This window comes from Musca autumnalis, unplaced genomic scaffold, assembly GCF_047663935.1.
Source record: "Musca autumnalis isolate F117 unplaced genomic scaffold, ASM4766393v1 scaffold_1, whole genome shotgun sequence".
In the NCBI taxonomy this organism is placed as follows: domain Eukaryota; kingdom Metazoa; phylum Arthropoda; class Insecta; order Diptera; family Muscidae; genus Musca; species Musca autumnalis.
Window position 1 is genome coordinate 27,498,119 of NW_027411644.1, and position 20,816 is coordinate 27,518,934.

The 20,816-nt window shown below is 36.5% G+C and overlaps 1 long non-coding RNA gene across 1 annotated transcript; it reads left to right on the forward strand.

Moving 5' to 3' along the window:
* The first annotated feature begins 6,674 nt into the window (after positions 1 to 6,674).
* On the forward strand, positions 6,675 to 11,855 carry LOC141390407 (uncharacterized). The gene is made up of 2 exons (XR_012409336.1): positions 6,675 to 6,924; positions 11,437 to 11,855. It is a non-coding gene; the product is annotated as an uncharacterized lncRNA (long non-coding RNA).
* Positions 11,856 to 20,816: the final 8,961 nt, after the last annotated feature.

Sequence of the window (20,816 nt, forward strand, 5' to 3'; positions counted from 1 at the left end):
CAGAAGATACTCTCGGATATTATAAACGATCTAAAAACAAGGAATGGATGACACAAGATATTTTGAACTTGATGGACCAGAGAAGAAAATATAAAAATATTAATCATGAATTATATTGGGAGCTGAATAGGGAAATTCAAGCTTCCATACGCACTGCAAAAACGGAATGTCTAAAAAACCAATGTCTGGAGATTGAAAGACTACAAAAACTACACGACGATTTCAACCTCCATCGAAAACTAAAAGAAATTGCCGGTGCATACCGAAAGACGTCATCAAATGTATTGTATAATAAAAGCAACAAACCCTTATTTGACATTGATGAAAAGAAAACTTTGTGGAGAGACTACATAAAAGAAGTATTTACGGACGACACCAGATCAATCTTTGAGCAGCACTCCCAGCAACATCTATCAGGAACAGCAATAAGTAGAGCAGAAATAGAATCTGCAATAAAGTCGCTAAAAGATAAAAAAGCGTGTGGCCCAGATGAGATTCCCTCTGAAATTTTAAAATTAATAAATCATGAAAACATGGATCTCTTAACAAAATTATTCAACAACATATATGATACAGGCCTATACCCACAGGAGTGGTTAAAATCGACATTTATTACCATCCCTAAAAAAAGTCACGCTAAATACTGTCACGAGTTCAGACTAATTAGTCTTATGAGCCATGCTCTAAAAATATTCCTTAGAATTATTCATTCAAGAATATATCCGAAATGCGAAAGCGTAATGGGAACGTCTCAGTTCGGCTTCAAAGAAGGCATGGGTACCAGAGAAGCCCTTTTTTCCATAAACACTCTGATACAAAAATGTAGAAACGCCCAAAAAGATGTATTCCTATGTTTCGTTGATTATGAAAAGGCCTTCGACAACGTACTACATGATAAACTGATTGACATTCTTAACTCAATAAACATAGATAAGAAAGAAATACAATGTATAAAGAGTCTATACTGGCACCAGACTGCTCAAATTGAGGTAAACGGAGAAATGACGGAAAGTATACCTATATCCAAAGGAGTCAGGCAAGGGTGTATACTGTCTCCATTGCTTTTCAATATTTATTCAGAACAAATATTTCACGAATCGATCAATAGATTGCGAAATGGCATCCATATAGGCAGTACGGTTTTAAACAACATTAGATATGCTGATGACACAACTCTAATGGCACATAACATATCCCAACTTCAGCACCTTGTGGATACACTCTCAACTTGCAGTGAAAAATATGGCTTAAAAATTAATATCCAGAAGACAAAATTTATGATTATAAGCAAAAAAGAAGAACACAATAACGCCATATTAAAAATACACAATTCAAACATACAGAGAGTTAAGACTTTTAAATATCTTGGAGCTACAATTACCGAACAATGGGACTCCTCGAAGGAAATAAGATGCCGAATAGAGTTGGCGAGAGATGCATTTCTGAAATACAAGCGAGTTTTTACCAGCCATGACGTCAATCTTGAAACGAAGACTCGATTTGTCAAAGCATATGTGTGGTCAGTCCTACTGTACGCAATGGAGGTGTGGACAGTGAAATCTGCCGATATTAAAAAGTTAGAAGCCTTTGAAATATGGATATATCGGCGAATATTAAAAATTCCTTGGACTGCTCATGTTTCAAATGCTGAAGTATTGAGGAAAATGCATTGCGAAAGAGAACTCATCACAGCCATAAAGAGAAGAAAAACTGCTTATTTGGGACATATTATGAGGAATCAAAAATATAAATTATTACAAAATATAACCCGCATAAAGATTGAAGGAAACCCCATTAGAGGAAGGAAAGAGTTAACATGGCTTGATAACATCACGGAATGGACTGGTATTCGAGATGTCACAAATCTATTAAGCATGGCGAGAGACAGAGAGGGATTTGCAGATTTGATAAATAATGTATGAAAACAAATAATGTATATATGATAATTGTAATTAAATTGTATTGGTCGCTAATATTCGGAAAACGAATGTGCAAATAAAGAAGAAGAAGAAAATTATGTTTGCCTGATTTCTCAATCGATTTTTAGGAATTTCGGTCAAGGGACATTTAACGTTATTTGGGTGGTACTGAATTCCAAAATGTGGGGTTGATCGCGCTTTCCCAATAATTGAAGCTAGTGTTTATAGCGTTTTTGCAGTCACGCTTACTAAAATTAAAGATATTACCTATAATTATACATTTTTAAAAAATTGGGCTGACCGTGATATTCCACTTCCGAAATGACCACTCAGGATCAAGACAGTTATTACCATAGTATTGCAATCATTTTTTAAACAATACGTTCAAAATTATCTTTGATTTCACGTTTTCTTAAAAAATTTTGTGGGGGAGGTACCCTGGTCACTCCACTGACCAGTATAAAAGATAGCTAAAAACCTATTCTCAGACCTAAAAACTCCACATACAAAATTTCATCGAATTCGGTCCAGCCGTTTCGGAGCAGTTTAATTTCGAACATCATGGCAGTCTCGAAGAATTTTATATATATATATAGATATAGATTATATAACTATGGTCTACTACCATTATTTCGATGTGTTACAAACTTTTTGGGCAAAACCAAGTTATAATAGTGGTGTAGGGTATAAAACGCATTTTTTGCCATTCCTTGAGCAAATGAGCGATATGTTTACGTTCCTTTCTTACAGTAAACACATCAGATAATACGGATCTGAAAGAATTTTGTCGATATCCATATTTCCCGGGTAATCTTAAGCGATAATCATATCAAAACAAGTAAGGGTTATAGTCGGACACTGTCGACCAGGGCCCAACTCCACTACACCTGGGCACTATTTTCCAAGGATTGCGACATATTTTCGCCGTCCGGTAGTACATAAAAAAGTTGATATACATGGTAACATACCAGAGATATAGAACATACATACATATATACGCCGTCATTACTGGAAACGTGAGGTATTATTTCCTGTATTTTGTAAATAACATTCTGGGCTCTTTCGCTACATGTGCATTGTCTCAATTTGAACTTCTATATCTCAAAAACGGTAAAACCTACGAAAATATCATAAAGGTCAATTTTGTGGAGAATTTTCACAGCTACTACATTTTCTTCAGGCCCATTTACTCGCGTTTTCCAAGCAAAATCTTGAAAACCTAAAGATTCCCTAAAAATGTGAATTTAAATTACGATTTATCTGAAAATCCCTCCGGCGATTTTTTTGTTTCTTGATATATCTCATCTATGAGCATTGTAGTTTCAGAATCTGCAAAAACTTCCCAGGTGTAAGCACCATCCATTTAAAATTAGTTAAGGCGCACCGTGAGTATTAAGTTTAGACATTTTCTTTGTGTCCGAGACTGAGGGTATATCTCAGTCGGCACAGCTGATACTTTCTAACTTGTTTTAATAATATGTAATAATATGTAGCAAAAAAGCAAGGGTTATTATAAAATACGGAAAATAAGGTACGTTTTCTGTAATGACGTCGTATATATGTAAGTGTGTTCTATATCTCTGGTATGTTACCATGTATATCAACTTATATATGTATGACCGGACGGCTAAAATATGTCTCAATCATATAAAAGAAATTCCTTGGAAAATAGTGACCAGGTCTATTGGAGTAGGGTATCACTTGGTCGGCCCTGTCCGACTTTATCCCTCTATTACTTGTTTTATTTAAAAATACCGAAAATCGGGTATTGACTTTCTAGGGGTGCTATATTAAAACTTGAAACTGTGCCAAAAATTCTTTTTCGGAATATTTTAAACCCCCAACGAAGACTAAAAACCAAATTTCAGCTATATAGGATGAATTATGCGGCTAAAGTCTTAAAAATTAAAGAAGTCGGTAGGTACCGTATAGGTAGGTATAAAAACGTGGACTTTTACCGACAACTCTTACAGCAATGTATACATAACCCCAATGCAGACTATATACCAACTATTAGCCATTTCGGCTGGATAATTTTCTAGAAATCTTTAAAATACCGAAAAACAGACGATACCGTTCTAGGGGTAAAAATAAAAATGTACCACATTTATTAATGCATAATTCAAGTTTAATTGTCAATATAGAGTTATTCTTATCAAACTTATGGATAAAATGCTATAAAACATCGACTTTTTTCGCTCTAGATCTGCATTTTTGTCCACTGTGCGATATATCATTATTGAACATACACGGCTGACAAATATTAAAAATATCATACTCCGCGTTACAACTGTACAAAACATATAAAAATTTAAACAGATTCTTATATTTGATTTCTGTCTTTCCGCCCGAAAAGACACCCCTTTACCATGCAGCTATTATACATTTCCAATATGTTTATTATGCAGACATTGTTATCCACAAAAAAAAAAGAGAAATAAGAAGAGCCATTAAATCAATGGTGAGCAAAATAGGAAAAGAGAAAATTTAAGGGAGAGTTGATATTTAATTTTTCTTGTTGTTTCATTACATATTTAGACATTTTTAGGCACTATTGTTACCTAAAATCGTGCTACAAATGAATTATTAACGAATTATTACAAAAAATACTTAAACGCCCAAGTGTTGTTGAATTAATCAAATTAAGAGTATTTTACAGAAACCACCAGTGGATGGCCGTGCACACCATTGCACACAAAATGTTTGATAATGATGATAAAAGGCGGTCATCTAAACGGAAATTAAAACATATGTCTGTGTACTTGAGATTTAATATTTAAGGAAATGCTTAAGGAATTAAATGCGCCGCTCCGACATCTACAGACAAGAAGGGCAACAAAGCAATCCGAAACCCTTTTGAACCATCTTTAAACACACGCCGAACATTATTTACATTCATAACAAGCATCCTTTGTACTCAGAACAGAATAAGTGCGCATATTAATGTATATTAAGTACCGAAAGGGAACGACAATTCGTTTTCTTTTACATACCGAAAACCCAATACCCTCAACAATTTAAAGGTTCTAAATACAGGGCGTGAATACATTTTTTATCATTTGCAAATAAGAATACGCATTAATTTAAATGACAAAAGTATGTATAAAAACGCAATAAAATGCAAGAACTTTTGCTTTGCTTTGAACCTACTTTGAATTGAAATTTATTGTTTTCGAGTGTGTGACAAAAATTGGTAAAATAAATATTAAAACAGGGAATTTTTATTTGGGAAAGATAAACATTCGGGGTGAACACTAAAAATCAGTGAATATATACCATAGACTTTCACGAAGAAATGTTAAGGGGCAGTCAAGTTCTTCCCCGCAATCAGTCATAACGATTATCGCTCGAGAAAGTATTTCAGGAAAAAAGATGGATGAAAAACTTTTTTTGGAAAAATGGAACGCAAAAAGCGACAAAGGTTACATATGAAGCGCTAAGTGTATATTATAACTATTTGGAAGCAGTCGATATACTGGAGTATTAACAAGGAGTATACCACCGAATCAAACCCAGAATAATTTAAAATGTATCGATGCGTCTAATTAAAAATGTTCCAAATGACCACCTCAAATTGAATAGAACGAAATCATCAAATATGACCAAAATCAGATCACAAGCCTTCTTATAGAATGCCAAAAGGTTTCCTTATAAAAGACACCAAGGTCTTTTTAAAAAAGAACAACAGGTCTTCTTATCGTACATGACAACAAGATCCTCTTATATAGGGTGTTTTTTTAAGCCCGATAGAACTTGAAATTGTAAAAATTAACACAAAAAATTAAATTGTAATCAAAATTTTTTTTATTCGAAAGATCAGTACTTGACATTAACATTTGAAAATGATTTCGGGCATATGGGCACCGCGGCTGTTCTTGACGAAGTGCATTCTGGACGTCCAATTTTTGGCCACTTTTTCGAGCACTGCTGGCCGTATATCACGAATAACACGAACAATGCTGGCCTCCAAGGCATCAATTGTTGCTGTTTATCAGCATAAACCAGTGACTTCACGTAGCCCCACAGGAAATAATCGAGAGGTGTCAAATCGCACGACCTTGGAGGCCAATTGACAGGTACACTTCTCGAATAAGTCGATGGTTGCGTTTGCCGTATGGCACGTAGCGCCATCCTGTTGAAACCACATCTCCTCCGGATCAATGTCATCCATATTTTCAAACAAAAAATCATTCATCATGGTGCGGTAACGATCTCCATTGACCGTAACGCGAGCTCCGGCCTCATTTTTGAAGAAATAAGGTCCGATGATGCCACCAGCGTGAAAACCGCACCATACGGTGAATTTTTCTGGATGTAAAGGAGTCTGTAGGGTCTCTTGTGGGTTGGTCTCACTCCATATGCGGCAAATTTGCTTATTAACAAACCCGTTAAGCCAAAAATGCGCTTGTTCAGATGGACGATTATGTAAGTTAGCACATCCCTGCCGAACTAACAAACAACATTGTTGCTTGCTTGGCTGTGTTGTGTTCTTGCTAGGCTACATTGATGGAGTCGTGTTACGTCTAGTGGCGTGATCATGGTGTCAGCACTTTTTGTCTTTTATAACTTAAGTAGTTTAAGTAGAATAAGTTTTTGGATTTCAATAAAGAAACAGTTTATTTAAGCTCACCAAAAGACGAAGAAGTCTTTTATTGTTAACTGGCGCCCAACCGGGTTCAACCCTACAGATATAAAGATCTAAAAAAAGAGATCTATCAGTTTAAATCAGTCCTACGAATATAAAGATCTAAAAAAAGAGATCTATCATCTTAAATTTAAATTTTGCTGAAAAAGGAAGCTTTACTTAAAACTTGCTGGATTAAGAGGCCTCGCTTAAAATTTGCTGAAAAATCTAAGGATCTACTCTTTTTAAATAACGTAATACTTACTGAAAGTAATATTTACTGGAAGGAAGCCTTACTTAAAACTTGCTGGATTAAGAGACCCCGCTTAAAACTTGCTGAAAAATATAAGGATTTACTCTTTTTAAACAACATAAAGTCATGTAAGTGTGTCACTCATTGAATTTCAAAATTGTGTCCAAAACTGGTGAATTAAGAACTTAATATTTAAGAAAAAACAAAGTGTAGTGCGTGTTTAAAAAATTTTTATCTTTGTGCCAAAAAAAAAAAAAACAAACACAGTGATTTAAATCTTGTTATAGTCGTAACAATTTTTTGTTTGAAAAGACAATATGAACAGTGAAGAAATGACTGCATTAATAGAATCCGCTGTACGTACAGCGATTCTGGCATATAAAACAGAAGTCGACAAAAAAGTCGACGAGTTAACAAAAAAATTATCGTCCATTTCAGTAGGGAAAACAGATGTGAAACCATACGAAGACGTAAAAATTTATTCATCAATAACGTGTGATGAATCACTTGATATTATCAAATCTTTGCCCGAATTTGACGGGAAAATCGAAAACTATGTTTCGTGGAGACAAGCGGCACATAACGCGTATAAAGTCTTCGAAAAATACGATGGTAGTTCAAAACACTACCAAGCGGTCTGCATTATTAGGAACAAAATTAGGGGGTCAGCAGATGCTGTATTAGCGTCATTCAACACTGTGCTAAATTTTAAAGCGATCATAGCTAGATTAGATTTTACATATTCAGATAAAAAACCAATTCATCTAATCGAACAAGAACTAAGTACCCTCAGACAAGGCGAACAGTCAGTGATTCAATTTTATGACGAAGTAGAGAAGAAACTGTCGTTATTAACCAATAAAACAATTATGAGTTACGACAAAACTCTCGCTTTGGCCATGAATAACAAATATAGACAGGATGCACTCAGAGTATTTGTTTCCGGATTGAGGAAACCTCTCTGCGATGTGCTTTTCTCAGCCCGCGCTGCTGATCTTCCGTCAGCTCTAGCCTTAGCGCAGGAGGTAGAGGCGAATCACGAAAGATACGTCTTTGCCACATCGTTTGCGAATAGGAATGATGAAAAAAAGTTAAGGTCTGAAACCTCAAAAAAAATTCAGCCAAGAAAACCGTCTGATAGTGGTTGGAACTATAAACAACAAAACTATCATAAACAGAAAAATCCACATTACGAAAATGGTGGTGATGCTAATTTACAGGCTAGAGATCAAATAGAGGACATGGACTTGGACCCAACTTCGTCTAAATTCAGACAACCGACCAATTATGGTAACGGTAAAACTTCTCACAGACAACCATTTAAGCGTCAAGCTGGGTCTGGCCGAAGTACGGGCCCAAAATTTCAAAAAGTGAATAATATGATTCCAGAATCCCATTCAGGAGAAGAGCAGGCGGGACACTATTGTGACATAGCTCAATCCGAATGTGGAGACATAAACGATGAAATAAATGAAGACCGTGACTATGTAAATTTTTTAGAGGCAGGTCCCTACTACCGTTCATAAGGCGGACGATAGCAGGGAAACCAATACGCCTTTTAATTGACACTGGTGCTTCAAAAAATTATATAAAACCTCTCAATGAACTGAAGCATATAATTCCCGTAAGTACTCCTTTTTCAGTTCACTCTGTCAACGGACAAACTCCTATTAAACAAAAATGTTTTGTAAATTTATTCGGCATGAACTCTACATTCTTCATTTTGCCAACTCTAACAACATTTGATGGAATTGTGGGCTCAGACCTATTAAAGAAAATCAATGCAAACATTGATTTAAAAAAAGGATTTATCCTACATAATTCTGGCTCTGAACTAATTGAATTTTTTGAATGTAAAGATGTTAATTTTATAGACGTCGATAAAATTGATGTGCCTTTCGCAATTAGGGCGGATTTTCAGAAAATGTTAAAAAAACGAATAAAGGTTTTTGCTGATCCTAAAGAAGCACTATCTTATAATACAAATATCGTTGCTACCATTAACATGGAGAACGAAGAACCTATTTATTCTAAACTATATCCATACCCAATGGGTGTATCTGAATTCGTAAATTCAGAAATAAAAAAATTGTTGGCAGATGGTATAATTCGACCTTCAAGGTCACCATTTAATAGCCCAGTATGGGTAGTCGACAAAAAAGGTGTCGATAATCTAGGCAACCGAAACAAACGTCTCGTTATAGATTTTCGGAAGCTTAATGCCAAAACAATTAGTGATAAGTATCCCGTTCCGAACGTAACAATGATATTATCAAATTTAGGTAAAGCAAAGTACTTTACCACTTTAGATCTGAAATCCGGGTTTCATCAAATTGAACTCGCGGAAAGAGATAGGGAAAAAACGGCATTTTCTGTAAATAACGGAAAGTACGAGTTTTGCCGTCTCCCATTTGGACTAAAGAATGCTCCTAGTATGTTTCAAAGAGCGATAGATGACATACTAAGAGATGAAATAGGCAAAACATGTTACGTTTATGTTGATGACGTTATTGTTTTTTCAGAAACCAAAGAGGATCATGTAAAACATATCGACTGTGTTCTTAGGAAACTGCTCGATGCAAACATGAGAGTCTCTGTCGAAAAATCAAATTTTTTTAAATCTGAAGTTGAATACCTTGGCTTTGTCGTATCCAAAGAAGGTATAAAAACCGCACCATCAAAGATAAGTGCAATACAAAATTTCCCAGAACCAACGACGTTGTTCGCACTAAGATCGTTTCTTGGGTTAGCAAATTATTACAGATGTTTTATCAAGGACTTTGCCAAAATTGCAAAACCTTTAACTGATATTTTAAAAGGAGAAAACGGTAAAATTCCTGCAACCAAATCCAAAAAGGTTGTAGTCAATCTTAACGCCTTCCAACTGGATGCATTTCACAAACTGAAAAATATTCTATCTTCGGAGGACGTCATGTTGATGTACCCTGACTATAAAAAACCGTTCGACCTTACCACTGATGCATCAGCACATGGTTTAGGTGCTGTCCTATCCCAAGAGGGAAGACCAATCACTATGATTTCTAGAGCATTGTCGGATAAAGAGTTGCATTTCGCAACAAACGAAAGGGAGCTTTTAGGAATAGTCTGGGCTCTTAAAACATTAAGACATTACCTCTATGGTGTGAAGACTCTTAACATCTTCACTGACCATCAACCTTTGACATATGCAGTTTCGGATCGTAATCCGAATGCAAAAATTAAGCGCTGGAAAGCTTTCATCGATGAACATAATGCAAACTTGTATTATAAGTCAGGAAAAGAAAATCAAGTTGCAGATGCGCTATCAAGGCAACTTGTCCATGCGTTGGAGAACGATAATTCGTCAGACATGGCAACAGTCCATAGTGAAGAGTCATTCACTTACACTATGGAAAGCTCAGACAAACCGGTCAATTGTTTTCGCAACCAAATCATTCTGGAAGAGTCGGAATTTCCCACCACTCGAAATTTTATACTTTTCGGAAACAAAACGAGACATATTGTACAATATAGAGATAAAAACGAAATATTGGCCAAAATTGTTGATGCAGTCAACACTGAAGTTGTCAATGCTATTCATTGCGGCCTACCTGTGTTGGCCCACATTCAACACGATTTGATTAGAATGTTCCCTTCAACGAAGTTCCGATTTTGTAGTAAATTTGTCTCTGACATTTTCAACCAATGCGACCAGAGAGAAATTGTCGTAAGTGAACACAATAGAGCTCATCGGGCAGCCCAAGAGAATGTTAAGCAAATCCTTTCAGACTACTATTTCCCCAAAATGGTGAAAATAGCGAATGAGGTTGTTGCCAACTGCAAGACATGTTCAAAAGCAAAATACAATCGGCATCCAGAAAAACACGTTATAGGAGAAACAAAGGTTCCTTCTTATTCCGGTGAAATTCTACATATTGATATTTATTCAACTGATAAAAACCATTTCTTAACTTGTGTGGATAAATTCTCAAAATTCGCTGTGGTACAGCCAATAGCGTCCAGAACGATTCTAGACGTAAAAGAACCAATTCTCCAATTAATGAATATTTTTCCAAATACCAAAGTTGTCTACTGTGATAATGAGAGGTCCTTTAACTCTGAGACTATCAGATCAATTCTGAAAAACAGGTTTAATGTAGATATTGTCAATTCACCTCCTCTACACAGCACCTCAAATGGGCAGGTAGAGAGATTTCATAGCACTCTTGCCGAAATCGCAAGATGCTTGAAAATAGAAAGGAAGATCGAGGATACCGTCGAACTCATCTTACAATCAACTATAGAATACAACCGAACAATTCATTCTGTCACGAATGAAAGACCTATTGATACGATACATTCTGCACCCTCTGAGGTAAAACAAAAGATTAAAGAGCGAATCTCTAACGCGCAAAACAGGCAGTTACATTACTTTAATAAAAGTCGTCATGACAAAGTTTACAATGTGGGGGATAAAGTCTTTGTTAGGAATAATCGTAGACTTGGAAATAAAATGACACCACTTTATGAAGAAGCTACTGTCGAAGCAGATTTGGGGACAACTGTCCTAATAAAGGGGAGGGTGGTCCATAAGGACAACCTCAGATAAATTTTAGTTTATATTGATAAAATGTTTTTTTCTGCTTTTGTTTTTTACCTAGGCTGTTACTACAATTTCTTTTCATACTAACGTTGACTCGTGCAAAGATTATTGACTATTCACACTCCGATTATGTCCCAATTTTGGATGGGAAAGCCATCGTTTGGAATGACTATGGGTATCTAAGGCATACAACTAACTTAACAACGTACTTTGAGATACAACGTGAAACTAAAAATGCAATTAGCATATTTCCTCAGACTCATGTAAAAAAGATATTAGAATCCGATTTATTGCATATTGATACTCTTTTAACAACCCTCACCATACATCATCGGCATGCAAGAAGCATTAATTTGATAGGCAAAGCACTTAAGGTCATTGCGGGTACACCAGATGCAGATGATTGGGAAGAAGCAAAATTAATCGAAAAACAACTTGTAGACTCCAACAATAGACAGATAGAAATAAATACAAAAATACAAATTGAAATCGAGAAATTAACAAACGCTGTAAACACGATTCTAAGGACTCGTAGAAAGGAACAAATTGATACCGTAAATCTATTTGAAATTTTAATGGCCAGAAATCGGATGATAGTTATGGAACTACAAAATATAATTTTATCCGTAACTTTTGCTAAAATAAATATTGTAAATCCAACAGTTTTGGACCAGGACGATTTAAAAATATTTATAAAAAATCAGAGCAATGAGCAACACACAGATTTCACCATATCAGAACTAATGTCTTTGTCTAAAGTAAAAGTAATATCAAATGAATATTGTTTGTATTTTATCATTAAATATCCTATTCCAATAAGAACATGTCAGAAAATTTCTTTATTCCCAGTACCTCACGATAATAAAATTATCCAATTCGCTGACACCAACACTGTAGTAGACTGCGAAGGCAAGACGTATTCAGCAACAAATTGCAAGCAAACAATATCTTCAACCTATTGTCAACTTATGCCAAGCGAAACCTGCGCTCAACAACTCATATCGGGTGAATCAGCACACTGTAATACGCAAAGCAATAATCTTGATAAAGTGGCAGAAATCGACGATGGAATTATCATTGTCAATGACGCTATTGCAGAAGTGAAAGAAGCAACCGAAAATGTAAGAAACATAAACGGCACATTCCTCATAACCTTTGAAAAAAATGTGACTGTCAATGGTACACTATTCGTAAATAGAAACAACATTGATATGCGGAAACCAGGAACACCATCATTCCCCTCAATTATTATAAACAACCACAGTGAAATTTTAAGTTTGTCATCTATCCATCAGATGAACTTGCAAAACTTACAATATATTGGCGACCTTGAAAAAGATGCAAGAATGCGACCAATTTTAGTTGGCGGTGTTGTTTTTATGAGTATCGGAATACTCCATTTCATATTGTGCCTCGTCAAACGTAGGACAAAGATAAGAGAACAACAAAGATTTAAATCTGCCGTAGCAATGGCTATAAAGAAGACCGAGGACGGCCTCCACTTAAGTGAGGGGGTAGTTAGCACATCCCTGCCGAACTAACAAACAACATTGTTGCTTGCTTGGCTGTGTTGTGTTCTTGCTAGGCTACATTGATGGAGTCGTGTTACGTCTAGTGGCGTTATCATGGTGTCAGCACTTTTTGTCTTTTATAACTTAAGTAGTTTAAGTAGAATAAGTTTTTGGATTTCAATAAAGAAACAGTTTATTTAAGCTCACCAAAAGACGAAGAAGTCTTTTATTGTTAACTTGTACGCCATACAAATGACGAAGTCGTCTATAAGTTGCGCGAATCGACGACTGATTTTCAAAGTAAATTTGGATAATTTCGTAGCGTTGTTCAAGCGTGAGTCTATTCATGATGATTTGTCAGAGTATACTGAAACAAATAAAAAAAAAGTTCCATCAAAATTTAATTTTTTGTGTTACTTTTTACAATTTAAAGTTCTATCTAGCTTAAAAAAACACCCGTTAGAAGTCAACAAGGTATTCTTATAGAAGACCTTGTGCTATAAGAAATATACCAGAACGCCTTCCGCTTGAAGACGACAAGTTCCTCTCTTAAAAAATAACGAGGTCGTTTAATAGCAGACCACAGAATCGTCTTATAGAAGTTTCAAGGTCTATAGACGACAACCAGATCATTAAAAAAAGACCACATGGTCTTCTTATAGAAGACCGCAAGGTCTCTTATAAAAGACCACAAGGGCTTCTCATAAAAGACCACAAGGGCTTCTCATAGAACAGCACATGGTCTTCTTATAGAAGAGCACATGGTCTTCTTATAGAAGAGCACATGGTCTTCTTATAGAAGAGCACAGGGTCTTCTTATAGAAGAGCACATGGTCTTCTTATAGAAGAGCACATGGTCTTCTTATAGAAGAGCACATGGTCTTCTTATAGAAGAGCACATGGTCTTCTTATAGAAGAGCACATGGTCTTCTTATAGAAGAGCACATGGTCTTCTTATAGAAGAGCACATGGTCTTCTTATAGAGGACCACAGGGTATTTTTAGAGATACCCCAAGGTCTCCTTATAGAAACCCACAAGTTCTTCTTAGAGAAGAAGACAAGGCCTTCTTCTAGAAGACCCCAATGTCTTCTTATAAAAGACCCCAAGGTCTTGTTATAGGAGACCCCAAGGTCTTCTTATAGAAGACCACAAAGCCTTATTATGGAAAACCAATAGGTCTTCCTATATTTTTTATTTTTTTTATTATTTAAACTGTTGGCTTTAAAAATGTTTTAATTATTTGTGTATTTATGTCTGTATTCGTCACAAAGTTTTTTTTAACTGTTCATCAAATTTCAAACGTTTATTAAACCTATTTCAATCTTTTGTTACCAAAACAAAAAACTCTTTGTCCCTTTCTCTCAATGCACTAATTAAGAAAAGTCTTTTTGTCCTATCAAAGAAAATTAATTTCTTTAATTTTCTTTTAGATTTGTTGTTTTCCCTGTGAGTTGTCAGACTTGCTGGAATTTTAATATCAAAACGGACTATTTAGAGAAGATCGAAAAGTTTAGTCGTGTTTTTTTTCTTTATGCAAAGCAAATTAAAAATTCTTTTTAATTGCCAAAGTCCTTTTCCCATAATAAATATTCTTAGAAGAAGAAGAAGAAGAATAACAATTCTTGGGCTGCGCATATGTTAATAATTACTGCAATAAAAATGTCTTGATTATTATTCAGTGGTTTTGTGTAATGAATTATTTTACAACAACTCCTCCTTTGGGGCAAAGGCCAACATGGGGTGTTGTTTATTATGTTTTTATGTTTGCTTTACAATTTGTTAAACAATGTTTGAATAAATTTAATAAAAGTCTTAGGCATAAGACTAACTGTTGGTATCTTCATTCAGGTTGCTATAAAACACATGATTTTTTTGAGCCTCATAAATAATAACGAACTTAATACGAGTATACTAATACAAATCCCCAAATACGCTTCCAATATCCCTTTAAAGGATACCTTTCTTAATGTCCAAAAATATTTCATATTGTTGTGGTCCCCTTTTGGGTGACGTAGGGGATGGAAGATACCAAGGAACGGTTTTAACATGGCAAAGCCCAGGATTTATCTTGGTCCCTCTTTCATCTCAAGTGGACACTGACCTCACCGGTGTCACCTGGGGAACTGCCTTTAACACCCGTTAAAAGTAGTGAGCTAATATGTGCCGCGCGTTCACCCATAAAAATGTTAAAAACTTGGGTTTGGGCGTCGGGTTAGTAACCCTCCCCTAGCAAAAAACAGCCTACTATGAAAAAACGAAAGAAAAGAAAAACAAACCCCTCCAAAGTTGACGAACCCCGCAAACGTTTTAAGGACCATGATCTGCGAATCTGCACCTGGAATGTTCGCACTCTTTATAGAGAAGGTGCAGTCTTCGCATTGGCGCATGTACTTGAAAAGTACAAGGCCGATATTACTGCTATACAGGAAATACGATGGATTGGGAAAGGCGTCACAACAACACCTAAGGTGACGCACTGTATTATAGCTGTCATGACGTAAAGCATGAGTTTGGTTGCGGATTCGTAGTTAGTCGGAGGCTAAAACATCTAGTATCAAGCTTCACCCCAGTGAATGAAAGACTTGCTGCAATTCGAATAAAAGCTAAATTCTTCAACATCAGCTTTATTTGCGCTCATGCTCCCACTAAAGAAAAGGACGAACAGACCAAAGATATATTTTACGAGCGCTTAGAAGAAACATATGACCGTTGCCCTGCCCATGACATTAAAATCATTCTAGGCGATTTTAATGCCAAAATTGGAAAGGAGAATATCTTTGGCCCAACAGTCGGGAAATTCAGTCTCCACAGTGAAACATCTGACAATGGTATGAGGCTGATAGACTTTGCATAGACCTTGTTGCAGCAAAGGTACGCACCCGCTTAAACGTAGCAAACAAAGTACGAACAGACAGAACACGAAAGTTAGACATCGGTAAGCTGCAATCACAACAGATAGCCACAGCATATTCCACTAAACTAGCCCAATTGCTTAATCAAAGCACTCCTCATCCCGATAACATATCAGCGCAATGGGAAAGCATTGCTCACTCCATGCAAACAGCCGCAAAATCCATATGGTATGATCAGGAGTGTCGTGCTGCCACCGAAGGGAGTGTAAAAAAATCGAGATGTACTAGAGCCAGAATGAAGTCCGAAAATTCTATCAAAGAGTCAAGCATCAAACTGATGGCTTTGGTACAGGCACATCCTCCTGTAGAGACCAGCAAGGTAATTTGGTAACTGATACAGATAGTGTACTCAGGATATGGCTTACCAGCCGAGCTGTTCAAAACCGGAGGCGACACGCTGATAAGGTGTATTCATCAGCTAGTTAGCACCATCTGGCAGGAAGAACGAGTACCCAACGATTGGAACCTGAGTATCCTGTGCCCCGTCCACAAGAAGGGAAATAAGACTGTATGCTCTAACTATAGGGGCATACGTCTACTCCCTATTGCCTACAAGATCGTGTCAGGGATATTGTTCGAACGACTAAAGCCTATGGTCAACGAGATAATTGGACCATACCAATGCGGCTTTAGACCTGGCAAGTCCACCATTGACCAGATATTTACCTGCGGCAAATCCTGGAGATGACACAAGAGATGCAGATCGACACCTACCACCTTTTTGTCGATTATAAAGCAGCCTTCGACAGCCGCTGCGTTCAAAGGTATTCCAAGCCATGTCTGAATTTGGTATCCTCGCAAAGCTCATCCGGCTTTGTAAAATGACTTTAACTAACACGAGGTCCTCAGTTTAAATAGGAAAGAACCTCTCCGAAGAGTTTGGTACCAAAAGAGAAAAGAGAAAGATCTCTTCAACATCCTGCTGGAAAAGGTTATACGAGAGTCAAACGTCAAAAGAAGTGGCACAATCTACACCAATAGTCGCATGTTACTTGCTTATGCTGATGATATAGACATCATGGTCCGATCAGTAAAAGAAGTAACTGATACCTTTATAAAGGTCGAAGGAGAATCTGCTAAAGTGGGTCTGGCGGTAAACGGTGAGAAGACCAAGTTGATGGTGTCGACGCGCAATGCGTCCATTGAGCCCGGACCGCCTGTGGAAGTTGGTTCCTATAATATTGAGGTAGTAAAAGACTTTGTCTACCTCGGCACCTCCGTAAATACAACAAACGACATTAGTTGTGAAATAAAAAGAAGAATTGTATTGACTAACAGATGCTACTTTGGTTTAAGTAAGCAGTTTAAAAACAAAGCCACATCTCGTCAAACAAAAATAACGCCCTACAAAACACTGATACTACCCGTGCTGATGTATGGCTCCGAAGCCTGGGTACTTGCGCAAGCAGACATGGCAGTGCTTGGTGTGTTTGAGAGAAAAATTCTTCGAAAGATCTACGGACCAATCTGAGTTGACGGTGAATATCGACGTCGCATGAACCACGAACTGTATCTGCTATACAACGACTTCAATATTGTTAAACGTATCGAAATGCAGCGATTGCGTTGGCTAGGCCATATCATAAGAATGAGCGATGATGAACCCGCTAAAAAGGCGTATAAATACGGACCGCTTGGTGGTGCACGCAGAATTGGCAGGCCAAGGAACAGATGGCGCAAACAAGTGGATGATGAGATGAAAAGGCGCGGTATTCCAGAGTGCGAAGCAACAAATAGAGAGAAATGGAGATCTTTTCTTAGTTCGGCCTATGGAACAAATGTTCTGTAATGGGCCAGCTAAGTAAGTAAGTGATCGCCCTTTTCCAAAAATACGAAAAAGAGTCTCCCTTTGAAACACCAATAACACTCCGGGAAGTTCCCCAACGACCAAGAAACCCTAGGTGAGGTCATTTTTAGTCATCCTGAAAAATATTTATATATATTTCCCTTCGAAATAAATAATATCTTACCATCTTCTCCTTCCTTATTACACCTTCCAATTCCTAGAACAATGAAACCTGCACTTATCGATATCAAAGTTCATCAGTTATTGTTAGAAGATAACTTAACCCCCCAAAATATATTAATATTTATTTCTTGATGGCGATATCTGCAGTACTCCCTCCGACAAACACAATAGACACTACATCCCCGTGAGTGGCTGTGCTGCCGTAGCATTTGGTGAGGATGATGGGGTACTTAAAGATGAGTTGAATGAATTGAAAAACTTTTTGCTATAAAATCAATAGACTGTCTCCGTAACCGCTCGTGTAGCTACTCCTCTCACCGACATAACTGCGTATGTGTTTAAGAAGTATTGCTTGACACATTTAATACTCGGTAAACAACTTGACACAATGAAAATGTTTTTGATATACTTTGTTTTCTTTTCGCTCTTTTTCTTGTTCTTGTCATGACAAATCAGGGTGTATATACATTTATATTGTTATTTAAATAATAATAAAAATAAATCGCCAGTATGTCGAACATGATACACACCACACATACACATACACCAACATCTCCATAAGATTTCAAAGTAAAACTCGTTCATTTACCTTGATTTCTCTCGTAAATATTGCTGTTATTCTTGTTATTGCTATTGAACATCGTCTTTGAAAATCGATACTTATAGCACTGATAACACGTAAAACGGAACACAAGAAGATAAAATAAATTTGGAGTTGATTAAATTTTCATGAAGTATTTTCTTTTCATTTTCTTTGAGACATTATCTTAAATGCTATGATAATCGAAAGGGCAGAATTAAAGATTATATTTTAAGACTACATAAAATTGGCAGGAAATTAAAAAAAAAATAGATTAATAATCTCTTCAGGCGTATTGGTGTAAATGTCTGCGAAAAACTACAAATGAACGATATTCTACTAAAGATGCTTGAAAAATTCGTAAAACTTCAAATATATTGATCTGAAGATCCCTACAAATTCTTACAATACCAATATATTGTTCTAGATGTCTACAGTAAGTAATTGTTGACAATCTAAGTTCATTCGTCTAAAGGTCCTTGACCAAATTGTCTTAATGGTAATTGATTTTTTTTTTAAATATCCACTTTTATTGGTCTAGGAGTTCTTCAAAAATATGCAGTAATCGGTAATTTGTAGACATGCATACTGTTTCGCGGGACTATGATTGCGACCACATAGCAGATACAAATTCAGATAAAAATTTTGTTTTTGGACGATCTATTCTGATGTGAAACCAAACTCCAAACCAAATTTTTGACGATCGATCCATAATTGCGGCCTGATGTTTGATTACAATTTATAATGGACAGACGAAACACGGACGGACGAACGTCGGACACACACCGCTTAATAGCTTTATCTCGTCGAGCTATGAAAAATGGTATATAACATTGGGGATCTACGACGAATATTTCGCGGTGTTACATGAACTTTTAGCAAAACAAACTTATGATAACCTTCCCAGATTGTGGAATAAAGTGTAAATCGTCACCTGAAATACCCAAAGACGTAACCCTTGGTTACGTTGAGGGTTACGTCTTTGGACATTTTAGGTGACGAAATATTCTTTAAAAATCTACATCGAAAAAGTATTCCACGTCGTTGATAAAATATTCGTTAAAATTCCAAGATAAAAATTTCTCCAAAAAATCCAAGTTGTTAAAAAAATATTCATTAAAAATATATGTTGTTAAAAAGGACGAGCAAAAAAGTATCAGTCGGCTTTGCCGACAGAGATATATCCTCAGTCTGTGCGGATTGAAATACTTTTTCCCCAAAGTTTCGACAATATTTAGAGATCCAAAGTTTGGACCACATCGCGTACCATTTTAGCGAATATTTTCGCACTTCTGTGGGGGAGGTACCGGAAGGAATGGACCTATAAGCGACACCTTCGAATTTCATCTAATATTCGAAGAAATATTACATTATCCAAAGTGTGGACGAACACATTATTCAGTTCGAGCTCTACAGCCACTATATATGGCGCCATAGGGTTTTTTTTTTACAACTTTCGGGCTGTTTTCTCAAGAAGTATGGGCTTGCCCCTGAAAAAGCTTTTACTGCCGTAATTGACGCAGCGAGTACAAGTTGCTTTAACAAAAAAATCAAAGTGATTCGAGAGCAGGTCTTAAAGTGAATTTATCCAAATTTGTGTGTGGGAGGTACCCGAAGGGGTGGACAAATATAGTCAATATTCGAACCTGATCTATGTCTCGTAGATATATTAGGATGTGTAAAGTATGGACCAAATCTGTCACTCCCATCAAGAGTTATCGTACGCACAATTTTTCCGAACATTTTTGAACTTTTGTGAGGGAGGTACCTGAAGGAGTGGACCGATATGGCTTATCTTCGAACTTAAACTATAGGTTTGCACAAAATATTACGAAGGCCACATTTTGGCCGAAACGGCAGATCCGTTCGAGAGTTACACACGGTGTCATAGGGTTTTTTTTGCATCTTTCAGTCTATTTTCTTAGGAAGTATGGACTTGCCCCTGATAAAACTTGTACAGTCGTATGGGGGCAATGAATATAAGTTGCTACAGCAAAAATCAAAGCGATTCGAGAGCAGGCCCTAAACTGAACTTTTCCGAAATTTTGTGTGGGAGGTACCCGAAGGAGTGGACCGATTGAGTCCATATTGAAACCTTATCTAAGTCTGGAAGAAGAAGAAATTTCACGATGTGCAAAGTATGGACCAATTCGGTTACTCCCTTCAAGAGTTATCGTGCGCACAAATTTTCCGAACATTTCCGAGCTTTTGTGGGGGAGGTACTACTAGGCACTCGCCCAAAAAATTAGGCACGAACATGCACGAACCCGGAACAACATTTTTATGCACAAACACGGCGTTTTTGAAGAAGGCACGAACACGCACACTTACGCACGAAATTACAAAAAAAAAATTAAGAGATATTCATATAGTTGTACAATTATTCATATATACTTCCAACATATACGTATTGCAAAATTACTTATACACTAATATTTACATATTCTTATTTAAAAACATTATTT